We start from the raw sequence: 13,612 nt of genomic DNA, 5'->3' as shown, positions 1-13,612 counted from the left end.
GTCTTTACTGCCTTCCTGCTACCTCCGAGGAACAGCTGGAAGCCAACATTTCCCGGCCCTCTAGGCACTCTCCTGGGAAGGGTTGAGCTGGGCAGACTTACCCTAATCTGCAACCCCACAGAGGATGAGAGGCCCAGAAGTCTCAGAGTGAACAGAAGTCGGCAAGCCTGGGCTCCAATTCCCCAGCAAGGCTCAAGATTTTCCCAACAGCCTGGGCCAAATTTATCTGCCAATCCTCCAAAGAGCTGGTTCCAGCGTCTGTCTGGAAATGTCAGCCCGTGTGGTTGGAGGAACGCGAGGAGAGTTTTCCCCTAAATAGCAGGAAGCATATGGGAGCGGATGGCGCCCGACGCCCCAACCTGCCAGCTCTTGCTCAAGTGGAGCTAAAAGGGGCCCAGAAGGGTCTGGAATTCCTACCACCTCCCAGGGAGGGGGAGCTGGAGATGAGACAGCAGCAACACACAGGGCAGAAAGTGGGTCCTGAGAGTAGTGAGCAAGAGTCTGTGACAAGGACCCCAAAGGCTCCTCCTATCAGCCACAGCAAGTCACCATGCATAGAGCACTGGCCACATCTGTGGGACTTAGGTGGTCTCATCTGAACTTTGCAACCAACTCTGAGATGGGATCCTATTATCCCCATATCGCAGATGGGAAAATTGAGGTTTGGAGCAAGCACATGAAACCTAGGCTGGGAAGGACTTCCCATATCCTTAGCTGAGTCTCGGTACTCTACAAACTTGCTTCCAGGTTGACGGGTCAGCTGCTGCTGGAATAGTCCCAGGGGCAGGGAGCTCACTACCGCCCCACTTACTCCATCTGCAAAGAGCTCTTTACGTCCCAAAGGTTTCCCTGGCCTAAGTCAGAGTCTCCTTCCCTGGTGCTCTTTCTGTCAGTACCAGAGACAGGCTCCCAGCCCCTTCCTGCCACCCACTGGGTCCTCACACACTTGCCCACTGAGAGCTGGCTCACCTAACTACCTCTGCCTTGACTTGGTAAATAAGCGAGAGGCCCCAGTCCTAGGGGACTTACTGGGGATGAGATCTCCAGTTTCAGCTGACCTATCTGGCCCCTCCTCCCTTCCTCTGTAGCTAACCATTCAGCTGGGGGTTGGTGAAGCCTTGGCACAGCTGCTCTGCCAGGTTCATCCCAGTGACACTTTTCTTCCTAAAGAACTACACTCACCCTCAGGACTTTGCTCAAAGAGACAAGATCAATTGCTCTGGCCATGGAGATTTCCAAGCAAGCATCTCCTCCCTCTGATCTCTCATGTCTGTCATTACTGACGGAGGGAGACACTGCTCTCCTTAGCTGAGTGGGGCCTTGCCTGGGTGAGACACGAGGCATGGCTGTTCTGTCATCTTTGGACCTGGCATCTGACACATGCTGGGTGATCATCAACGTACTGTGTGAGAACTCGTGAGTGAACGGAGGCTATGGGGCATGGTGAAGACTATAGATGATTTGACCAGAAACAAAGTAGTCGCACAATGTTTAATCAATGAGGATTTAAAAGGGTATCTGAGATGGTCTGGGACTGTTGGGAGTTTGCAGAACAACATTATAAAGGCTGAGTAGAGAAGGTGGCCAGGCTCCACCTAAGGGGGTGGGAGTGGGTGGAAAGGAAGGCAAGAGGGCACAGAGGTGGGAGAGGATGGGTCATGTCCCGCCTCTGATTCTAACTTGCCTTGTGCTGTTTCCCTGTGACTCTCTGAACTTCCATATCCTTGTTTGTAAAGTGCCAAGGGAATCTGGGGAACTGGCAGTGTCAGCAGATGAGTGTCTCAGGATCTAAACAGTATGACCTGGTTGGAGTCACATTCTCTCTTCTGTCCTTCAGACACCTAGCAGGGGCCATGGATACTGAGTTCCATCAACTTGAAGCCTTGACCTGGAAAGGCAGGCCTCCACCTCTCCGCTGGCCAGACATTTAGGGGACAGCTCCCAGGTCTTGTCAAGATTTTGGACTTGGTCCTATGACACAGTTTTCTAGCCCATAGTGGAGGAACAAGGAGTGAGCTCCCCATGTCTAAAGGTATGCAAACCATGGCAAAGCATCTTGGTAATTGAGTCCCTGATAGTGATAAATACAGGATTCCTTGACAGGCCTTCGGGTCCCTTCTCTCCTTTTCCACTTGTGGTCTTGACCCAATCCTCACAGACTGAGCTCCCAGCTTAAGGCAGAAAAAGTGACGCGCCCTTCTCCACCCTTCTCCCACAGCATCCTTCCAAGGAGCACGAAATACAAACTCCTACTCAGCATTCAAGGCCCTGTGGTCTGGCCCTGAAACTTCTTATCTGAAGGTGTGTACCCAGCACCTGCCCCTGGACCTTTGGTATGTGGCTTCTACCCCCCCTCCCATCCCACCCCCACGGTGCTCATCCAGCACTCTGGCTGGTGCTTTGACCATCACCGCCTCTAGGAAGTCTTCCTTGCTTCCAAGCTGGCTTTTGTGTTTCCTCTGCCCCCTGTGCATAGTCTCTTAGTTCCTTTCAATTCTAGACAAATCTTCTGTGGGCTCCCAGTCCCCTCCCAAAACCAGGTCTGATCGCCTTTGAGAGAGGCAGCTCCTGAATGACTCTGGGGTCCCAAAGCTTCCTATGTCCTAACTCACAGTGTAAGGCAGCCTGATTGGCTCTGACACTGAGGTCGGGTCGTCAGGTTCAGGACTCTATGGGCTGCTGCCTTGTTTTGTCTGATTATAAACATTACATGTCAGGCTAAAAGGAGTGCAGTAGACCTGCAACCCCAGCACTTAAGAAGCTGAGACAAGTACCAGGCACCATGGCACAGATTGTAATCCCAACACTTTGGAGGCAATGGCAGGTGGATGTCAGTGAGTTTGAGGCTAGCATGGTCTACATAGTGAGTTCCAAGACAGCCTGGGCTACATAGTGAGATACTGTCTCAAAACAACAAAGATGGATGGATGGATGCATGGATGGATGGACGGACGGACGGACGGATGGACAGACAGACAAGCTGAAACAGAAAGATTATGAACTTGAAACCAGTTTGATCTACAGTGAGATCCTATCTCAAAAAACCCAAAACCAACAACAAAGTCACACGTCTTGGGGGATTCAGATATTCCCAAAAGAGAACTGTGCTGGTTCTGACCACACTGGCCACCTAGGCCATGGCCTACCATTGACTTAGAGGCATCAGCCCCCTACTCCTAGGAGGCAATGCATAGGTCGAGGCTGCTAATCGGAGTACAGAGCACCTCCTTAACAGCAGCAGTTGACTGAGGGGTGGCCACATCCGCGAGTCAAGTCTTGGTTCTGGGAATTGGGTTGAGCTGCCTGGGAAGAAGTTGCTTTGATTCCTCTGATGGGCAACTTGTCACTTACACAGGGCATCTCTGTGAGAGCTGAAGCCACACAGAGCATCCACTGTTGTGCAATCAGGTCCTGGTGACACTATCTGAGCCTCTGGATCCAGGGGGGCCTGGATTTCACAGTTGTGAGTCACCCCTCCCCCTACAAGGCAGGTATGGGTTTCTGTCACTTGTACTACAGGGATCCTGAATGAAATAAGTAAAAATTAAATTAGAGCCCACCCCTCGCTTCACATCAGAGGATGTCACCATGAATGGCTGAGTGACCATCTCTCCAGACCCAGACATGTCCCTGACCAGGGGAATGAATATACATATTTTTTTCTATTGAAAAATCAGTGGCTATCTAAGTCCCTTCTCGCCTAGCATTCAGATAAGACTCCAAAGCTAAGGATCTTTCAACAATGCACCATTTTAAAACTTTTTTTTTTCCAGAACAGGGTCTCACTATGTAGCTCTGACTGTCCTAGAACTCACTATGTAGACTAGGCTGGCCTCAAACTTACAATGTAAACCAGGCTAATCTTAAACTTACTATATAGACCAGGTTGGCCTTGGTCTTGAACTAACAGAGACCAATGTACCATTTTAAAAACAAAATTTGTTTATTTATTTGTGTGTGCTGTGTGTGCTGTGCGTGTGTAAGAGTCAGCTATCCCCACCTACCACATGGGTCCTATGGCTCGAACCCAGGTGGTTAGTAGTCTTGGTGGAAAGTGCCTTTGCCCACTTAGCCATCTTGACAGCCCCCATGCTTAACCTCCTATTTTTTACATCTTCTATTTTTCCCTCGACAACGTGCCTCGGACACGTTTCCATGTCAACAAGGACAGATCTACAGTGCTGTCTCCACAGCACAAAGAATGCCGTCAGCCACTGGATGGAATTTATTTAACCATCTCTCACAGACAGATAATTGGGTAGTTTCTAATTTATCACCATCATCAAGGGCAGCGCGGTGAGGCTGCTGGGGAAATAAGTGTCCGTGTCTGCATGTGTCGGATTATTCATGACAGAGAGCCCCGAACCTCGGAAAGTTTGGCTTCCTCAGCTAGAGTCTCTCCACTTGGGATTTAAGGTTCTGAGCGTCCAGAAGGCACAGCCTGTCTTTCCAGGCAGGGCTAGTGGAGGCTCCAGGGCCAACATGTCCCTAACAGCAGCCACTCCGGGGACAGTGTGACTGGTGAGGGAGGTTAGTAGGTCAAGGAGAGTGGCTGAGGTTTGGGGTGTGGAGTGCTGATCTGGGGTTTTGTTGGTCCTGTGCACAGAGCCATGCTGTCCTCCTTGGGTGTCGTCTCTGTGACTAAGGAAAGAGGCGACCTGCGGAGGCTGGCAGATGCAGTGGCTGGGGGATGCAGTGGCTGGGGGATACAGAGGCTGGCAGATGCAGTGGCTGGAGGATGCAGTGTTACACAGTGGCACTGAACACCCGTGGCATCTCCCTGGTGTGATTCTACCTCTGTCCAGGTCATCACTCTCTGATGCTTTCTCTCTCTTTGTTTTGCTCTCCCAGAGAAGGCAAGTGACTTGCCCAAGGTCACACAGCCAAGAAGGAATAGAAATGAGGCACAGACCAATCTGATTTCCCAATCCCTTAGGTCCGCATGCACCAGGGAAGCTCTGGGAACAGCTCTATAAACTCATAAGTCTGATGAAAACGGCCTCATGTTACCCATGCTGGCTTATAACCTCTTTTTTTTTTTTTTTTTTTTAACTCCACACTATGAAGTTCTTTCTGCTGCAACAGTAAATTTAGATCCCGGCCCCATTTCTAACAGCCGCAGCAGGCGCCACTGTACAGCTGCAGCAAACAGATTTAACTAGTCCCCTGGAGAAGGACAAGTGGCTTGTTCCCAATTGCCCTGCTACTACCAAGCAACACTACCCAGCGCACTGATGTGTGTCCTGTTGGCAGTCCTGTGTCATAGTGTGGCCCTGGGCTGTTAATCCACTGCACTGCACTGGTCCTGACTCCTCTCCCTCTGTTTATGTGGGTGGTTGTGTAACATCAGTCCTCCCCCAAGCCTGGGCGCTCCGGGAGGAGTATAAACATATCTGACTGCTCTCAATAAACCTCCTGGGAATGTATGGATGCCTCTGGGGCTGGTGCCCAGAGAGAAGACCGGGCTGCCAGCTTCAGGCCTCAGAAAGACTTCTGCAGGCCATGCTCTAGGGCTATCCCCAGCACTGGCTGGCACATTGCTCTCCCTGAGTGTGGTTGGTCCTAGCCACGAGCAGCTCAAGCTCTGCCCGGGACCTCAGCACCAGGTCCAGCCTGTATATCATTCCCAGGAGTAGGGTGTCGCTGTCACTTCACCAACAGAGCCTGTGGAGTCTCACCCTAGTCTCTTCTCCAGACTTCAGGCCCATCACGTGCCCAGCTAATTCCATAGGGCTGTTCTGCGCTTGGCGAGATGATAGGTTCAATATATAGTAGGCCTGCAGGAAGTGAGTTTGGAGCGGTGTTTCTCAACCTGTGGGTTGAAACCCCTCTTAGGGGGGTCACATATCATATGACCTGTTTATTATATTTACATTGATTTGTAACAGTAACAAAATCACAGTTATGCCGTAGCAGTACAATAGTTTTATGGCTGGGGTCATCATAACATGTGGACCTGTATTAAAGAGACGTAGCATTAGGGAGGCTGAGAAGCACTGGGCTAGAGGATGGGTCTGAGCCTGCTTCCTCTGCACGACCTCTTTTTACCTTGAATGAGCTCCGAGTCCTCTGCTGCCCCTCCCCAGCTGTCCCTTTGCAATTCCTTGTTCCTGTGTGGAGCATTTGTTAAATGAGCCAATGCCCCACACTGGCCCTTGTGAGGGTCCTAGCCCTCACAGCTGCCCATGCCATGATACCTGCTTAGCTTCTCACACCTCAAACATGCAAGAGGAATGACAGATGCAGCAGAGACAGACAGAGGGCTCCCGACCTTCTGGCTGGCGTAGCTCCCAAGCCAAGCCCCTCACTGCGCTGGAGGCTTGAGTTCCCGTCTGGTTTCTCGCCTTACCTCTAAGCATATGTCAAAGAGCTTTGCCTTGTAAGCCTGACTTGCCTCTTCCCTACAAGGAGTAAAATAAAATCTGTGAAGATTTGATGCAATGAAAAAAAAAAAAAAGCTAAATGGTAGGCTGGGGTGGTAGTGCGCCTGCCCACCACATATAAGCTTCTGGATTCCATCCAGAAAAATTAAATAAATAAGCCAGGTAGGATGATGGCACATGACTGTAATCCCAGCACCTGGGAGGCAGAGGCAGGAGGATCTCTTGAGTTTCAGGCTGGTCTGGTTTATATAGTGTGTACTAGGTCAGGCTGGAGTACATAGAGAGATCCTGTCTCAAATAAGTAAATAAATAAAATACATACATACATATGTACGTACATACGTACGTATGTACAACAGGAAACTCCTTAGTAAGGAGCCTGATAATTAATAAATAAATGGTAGCTGTTATTGTTAGAGCTGGATTTTTTTGGGGGGGTGTCATTTACTGTGACATACACTACCAAGAGGAACATACACAAGACAAAAAGTCCAGTGTGCTAAGTGACCAGTAGCCAAGGCTGTGCCCCCCCCCCCCAGGCCAGCAAACAGAGCTCTGCTGCCCTACAGGCCCCTGTGTCTCCCAGATCACAGGTCCTCTCTGACACAGTGGATTTTTCCCTCAGGCTTTTGTGATGCTGTTACTATTGTCAGTAAGTGAACAAGACTCAATCAATCCATTGATCAGTGCTCGTGGCTGGCTCCCCTGACCTCAATTCCCTGGGGACCCTGTCCTCCCAGCCGCCTCTGCCCAGGCACAGAGGCTCCCTCAGAGCTTCCCAGTTCCTTAAATAACCAGCTTGTTAGCAAAATCGCAACAGTAACACCTCCCTCGCGCCACCCCGGCCTCCATCTTTCCACGTGATCCTGACGGCTGCTCCCTGCCAGTGCCAAGGAATCCCTTCTCCGTCACTGGGCCACACACAAGGGGGCTGTGAGCGATGGCAGCTGTGCCTCCAGATCTGCCCTAGGGCGGAGGAGGCCTCAGAGCGGTGCTCATCAGCAGGAGAGGCTAAGCCCTCTGTGAGCCTTGGGGAGTTGAAATGAGATGCGGAATCGTGCCAGGCATTCACCAAATGCCAGACACGTAGTAACTGCTCAAGAAATACCCACTGCCTCACAGGCTGGCCCCGAGACACACACGCTGTCCTCAGGGAGACCCCAGCCTGCCTTGGCAAACCCAGCATGTTTGCTGAAGCCCCCACCCCCCTACCCCCACTATCAGACCACCATGTCCTCATCGATTCTGTGGTGACAGCTTCTCAGCCAAACGCAACAGGTGTCTCTGGTTGCCACAGCAGACCCCGGGGCCAGGCCAGGGGAACCGGGTTGGGGGTGGGTAGTAATTAATGGGGGCCCTTTCACAGTTACTAACAATAAGGCTGGCACCGCACAAGTGTGCAGCGTGTAGTTCTCAAAGACATCCATTATTGACAGTGAACTTCTCGGGTTTTTATATTATCCTCGATATTTGCATATTATGCATATTTACCAGTCTTTTCGTTCTTGTGAGCATCTCATCAAGGAAGCTGGCAGCTGTTGGCAGGTGGCAGAGTTGGAAGCAAAGGGGCTGGCACCATGCTGAGGGATACTAGAGCAGCTCTCTGGGACCCCAGAAGGCTGATGAGTTCCTGGGTCCTCATGAGGGATTCCCACATCTTCCACCCCCTTCCATGACCCTGGGAAACGGAGGGCACTCAAGAAGGCAGATCTTCAACCCAGACTGAACCGTGTCTGGGGGACCCTTGGGTTACCTCATGTGTGAACTTGGCATGTTACACCAGCAAAACCTTGGGGTGGGGGAGACTGTGTGAGAACAGGGAGTTAAATGAGCCAGGCGCTGTGGTTGGCACCATGTGGGCCTGAGGTGACTGTCCCTGCTCTGTGGGAAGGATGACGGAGGAACCAGGCTTTGTGAAGATAGTGTGGGTGTGGAAGGACAGTCAGAGATAAGGCTGAGCCTGGCACCTCATTGTGTGAGTTTAGGCAGGTGGAGCAGGAGGAGGAAGAACGTGTTCTTGTGGGCCCCGTCACGCCACAGCCAGCAGCAAGCTCCCTCCTCCTCCCAAGCCTGTGCTGGGCACCTGCCCCAGCCCTGGGTATGGCATTTGGAATGTACAGTGCTGGGTTTGCCGACGTCCATCCTCAGCAAGGGCTTTCCCCCACTGGGGCAGTGCCCTGGGAAACAGGCATCTCATCAGGCCCACCTCCAGAGCTGTCAGGAAGATGGGGTATACCCAGCTGGTTAAACTGTAATTGTGCCCAGACAGGATCACTCTTGTGGAGGTCCCTCTGCCAGCTTGTGGGTGCTGGCAGTGGGAGGGCTGGGCATTTCCCAAAACAGGCAAGCACAGTGGAAGGTGAGATGCCCAGGCCTGTGGCTGTACTTACCAAGGAGCCACGTGCACAGGGAGAACAGTAGCCGGGAAGTCTGCTGCAGATGACACCTCAGAAGCGGGAGTGGGACTGAGGACTGCCACACACATCCCTCCAGCACTCCATCAGAGGTCTGGGTTGGGCCCTGGTCACACAGGGGGGTCACCAGGCTCCAAGCAGAAGTCAGGCGCACCCGTGTCTGCAGACACAGGAGGAACATTGATTAGCCAGAGATGAGTGCCACACCTTGAGACCTTCAAACTAGCCCTAGGGAGGGGCAAGTCGGCATAGTTGTCATAGAAACCCAAGTGTTTGTGTAACGCTGTATTTTCCAGAGAACCCTGGCACCCCCAGCTCATGGGAGGCCTACGTTGTTTTTAGAGGTAGATTTGCATGTCATGTATATTTACAATGCCTTTCCCACCACCCACAGAATCCCTGCAGCAGCCAGCAGTGGGGGAAGCTCTAGTTCTCCAGCCCTTCATCAGCTTGCTCCTCCCTCTTGCCCCTCCCACTTTTCCACTTAAGGAGGGAAGTCGGGAGAGGGACCAAAGTCACACAACTGCGAGTCCAGATCTCAGCTTGGCCCCTTATTCATTTCAGGTAATGGATAGGTGGTTCCCTCTTTCTGAGCCTCAGTTTCTCTTCTTGTTAAGAATACTCTTCTAGAACCTGCTGGGAGGTCTGAGAAGATGATGCAGGAAGGATGCTGGCAGAAGCTACTGCCTTGGGGAACACCCTGGGAGGTGTTCCCCTCCTGTCCCTGCATCCTGAGTGACTCCCTGGGAGAGCGGAGGGATGCCAGGCATCTCCAGTCCCTTGCCTGAGCAGTGTCTGTTCCCGGAGCCACTCTCTGCCTGGTCAATGGGAAGTAGACTCTCTGCTGCACACCTGCCCAGGAGGCAGCTAGCTGACCCAGAGGCCTCAGAGGATCCCCTCTGCCCTCCCATTCTACAGGCCACAAAACTGAGACTGAGAAACCAAGGCATCATTGGCACGAGGGTCAGAATCTGAGCAGCTGGGCTAGGGTGTGAACTTAGCCCCTTCACAAAGTCCTGGGAAGAGACACAGGGACCAGTTCACCACAGGAAGAAGCAGGAAAGGGCACGCTGAGTTGGAAGGCTCACCAGCTTCATCTGTTACCCCAGGCCTGAGGATACTCTGAGACCCACACTGTCCCCCGAGGTCTCATACTGTCCCCCAGGGTCTGCCCAGAAACGGCACCTCCCACACACCGGCTTCCACATTGTCACGTGTGCAACAGACTTTCCTTCCTTTTCAAAGTAAGAAATTGAGGCACACAGGATGGCAGGGCAGGAGGAAGACTCCTGATGTGGGTGTCCCCAAACCTCCTCAGCCCTGGCACTCCTTTGATGAGGAGTACATCAGGTACTCCGATGAGACCCAGGCAGCAGCTTAAACCCTGACCTCTGGTTCTAGGACAACGCAGCCCATCTCCCTTAGGAAGTGCGTCCCCGGTCAAGAAAAACACACAGGACCAACAAAGGCTTGGGTAGTAGGAAAGATGGCATGGGACTCATTCTCAGTAGATGGACACACACTCAGGCGTGTGCCTGGAAGACCTCTGCGTGCATCGTGGGGTGTAGAAATCCACCGCACACTCGGCGCGACAGCTTGGGAAGATGCCGTTCCTACCAACTTATTACTTGGAGCCAAATTCACCCAGCATATGGCTGACGGGAGAGGCAACAGCAGAGGGAAGCATCCTGACTTGGAGGGCTCTAAGGCCCCTTGATGTCCCCAAGTTCGCCTGCTGAGGGAAGGCTGCAAGTCCCCCACCACTCATTTTCTCTTCTCTAAGGTGGATAGTAAGCCCTTGGCCCCTGCTGGTGTAACACCATTTAAGTCTTGAGCTTTCAACACAGACCATCTACATACAGTGCAAAGATAAGGAAGTCCCATACAACAGGCCTCATCCTGCCCAGCGCCGCAGACAGACTGTTGAAGGTGGCTTTGACTTTGTAGAGACAGAAAGTAGAGTCAAGTCCAGTGGAGGCTGCCAAGGGCTCTGGCGGGGTGAGAGCTGAGGGGCGGGAGGGAGCAGTTTATGGGGCAATAAAGAGGTTCCAAAATGGACCGTGGTGATGGACACAGCCCTCTGGATATGAACTAAAAGCCACCTAATAGGACACTTTCATGAGCAAATCACAGGGCACGAGAGTTACGGCTCACTTGGTAACTCTGTTAAAGCCATCCTGATCCTCTGAAAATAACACCACAGAACTTCCTGGTGGCCATCTGTAATCTGGGAACCTGTCTCAGAGGTCTATGTGCTTCTGGAAAGCCACCCGACTCCTAACTGGTTGGGTTCCCACTGGCCCCAGGACCTCTTGGGTGTCTCCTTCCCACTGCTGAACACACTGTCTATCCCCAGACTTCAGGTCTAGTTTCACTAATGCTGTTCCTTCTGACTGGGATGCCACCAGATTAGAGCACGCTCACCTCACCCATAGGGACGGCACTCAGTGTGGCGCTTTGCACCTAGTAGGCCCTTTACTAACTGAATGTTAAATGAGAATTACAAACCCTAGTGTGCAGAGTTGGTTCCAGATCGGGGCTGCACGCCCTTCTAACCATGTGATCCTGAGGAGGTCACCTAACTACAGTGAATCTCAATTCCTGCCCCGGAGGGAGGGAGCCAGGGATTAGCAGGCATAATGGCGGTGAGCTCTTGATGAAGCATTCCTCCGGAGCTGTTTCCACATAAGCCCATCTTTCCAGCCACCGCTGCCCAAACTCTGGGTTCATTCATGACACCTCTCCCTTCTCATATTCAGGTTAAGCCACTGCTCTGAGCCCGCCGCCATGTGACAATAAGCTGTACTGCCACACACACAGTAACCTCCGGCCCTTACCTGGATTCTCCATGCTGGCCCTGGTCCTTTATTATTATTATTATTATTATTGTTATTATTATTATTTAATTCTTGCTCCCAGGCACAGAAACCAGAGAGCTGTCAGGGGAGAATTCAAGTCGGATCTTACCCCTCCTCAGCTCTAACATCTCTAGGGTCTCACTTCACCTCAAGTAAGAACACAGGACCCTTCGCAGCCCTGCGTCACCTCAGTGGGAGCACCCACTCCCCTCTGCTTCTTCTGTGCCGGCCCATTTCTCTCTAGCCGACCTCACCCCTCAGAGGTCCTACCGCAACTATGGGCAGCCCAGCTTCCATCTCACATCCTGTGACCGGCCCTGGCCCCGGCCCCTAACCCCTTCTGCCATTCTTTAACCTCATCGCCTGTTCCTGGGCTAGCACCAAGTGGCCAGGGTTTCTTCTGCCCCTTCTCGTCTCTCATCTTCTACATAAAAACTCCACCCATGCCTTGAAGACATAGCCCCGATCCCTAAAGCCATCCTGCAGGTCCAGCACCTCTGTTCCAAGCACTGCTCCCTCCTGTGGCCCCACTCCCTCCCACACTCAATTCTGTGGAAGGATCCTTTTAAGATCTGAGTGGAATGAGGCTCATGCCACAGCTAGAAGGCCGAGTCCTCTGCAGCTCCAGGTCAGAGGGAGAAGGGCCTTCAGACAGGACTTGGCCAGCCTGCCTCCAGAGCTGTTGGCCTTCCCATCCCAGGCAGTTAAAGTACTGTTTGTTGTCCAAAAATTCAATTTGCAAAACAGACTTACATGGGAGCTTTCAGCTCAATAAACTTGAAATGGGAACGTGGTTTCTAAAAGCAGCTTAGATAGCTCCTCCTGTCCCAGGCTCTCCTCTGCTGGCCTGGCTCCCTCTGTCCCAGGCCTTCTCCCTCAAGGCCAAGGCCTTCTGGCCTGCACAGCTTAGTGCAGTAACATGAACACTGACCTCCCAAATCCCTCCTCACCCTAAAGCCTAGGTTCCTCAGCCTGGTCCATCAAGCCCCTCTCCCCACTGCCTCCTTAGCCTCCCCTCAGGCTCCTCAGGACACATCCAAACACCCAAACGTGCCCCACCCCCTCCTTGCTGTCTACTTCTCCCCATGATGTCACCAATCGCAGGAATCCCTGAAGCAGAAACACAGGCACCATCCCAACTCCTTCCCGCCCATTCCTTCACAAAGTCTGCTCCCTGCCTCTGGCCCCAGCCTCCCAGACTACCGCCTCTTCTGTTTCTACTATGTATCTCCCTCAGAGCGTTGGAACACAAGCCATTGGGCCAGCACCAAACTACCTGCCCCTAGTCTACTGGTCCGTACCAGCTGTCCCTAGATACGCATAGCCCACCGACAAGGCCACCATTATAACGAGAGCCTTCTTCATGGGCCATTATGGCATGAAAACTAACACAGACCCCATCCTTTGTCTCACGATTCTTACTCAAGAGCAGGACTGTGAGAAAGGAAACCTGTGTAGCCACAGGGCTGAACGAGGCACAGACATAAGAAGGAGGCCTGTGGTACAGGGTGGCGGTAGAACCTGACCAGGCAGAGGGCAGGACAGAAGGGTCCACCATGGCGAACTCCAAAGGTACCCAGAGGACCGAGTGAGACATGGGGACTTCTCAAGCATGAACTCTGGAGGCACGCACCCTGTAGTCAGATCCAGCTCCACCTGGTAGCCACTGATGATGTTCCCTCTGTGAAATGGGAATATCTCTTACTCGGGTCTGATGTGGGAGTCACAGCCCATGTCCCAGCACAGTGGCTGCTCTGGCCTCCTCCCCTTCCAAGGGAGACATCCAGGGAACCCCGCCCCCCAGTAAAGACCCCAAATTTCAGAGAGCACTGATCACATGCTTAGTCCTGCGCACGCGTCTGTGATAAAGCTTCACTTAAAGGTAGGCAGAGCAGAAATTAAAAACAATAACTAATAATAAAGCAGAATTATAACAATACACTATAATAAAAGATAT

General features: G+C 52.3%; 1 protein-coding gene across 3 annotated transcripts in view; it reads right to left on the bottom strand.

Annotated features, from left to right (window-relative positions):
• The window catches only part of Dlgap4 (DLG associated protein 4), a 150,238-nt gene that overhangs the window by 90,875 nt on the left and 45,751 nt on the right, over positions 1-13,612 (bottom strand). For 2 of the 3 annotated variants that reach the window (XM_029472925.1, XM_021181740.2), the window contains exon 2: positions 8,774-8,957. The exons of the other annotated variant lie outside the window; for it this stretch is intronic. The gene's annotated coding sequence lies outside the window, so the exon portion shown is untranslated. The remainder of the gene's footprint in view (positions 1-8,773; positions 8,958-13,612) is intronic. 3 annotated transcript variants of the gene reach the window in all.

The sequence above is a fragment of the Mus caroli genome, chromosome 2 (assembly GCF_900094665.2).
Source record: "Mus caroli chromosome 2, CAROLI_EIJ_v1.1, whole genome shotgun sequence".
Lineage (NCBI taxonomy): Eukaryota > Metazoa > Chordata > Mammalia > Rodentia > Muridae > Mus > Mus caroli.
Note: the sequence above shows the minus strand (reverse complement) of the source record. Positions and strands in the feature narration are given on the sequence as shown.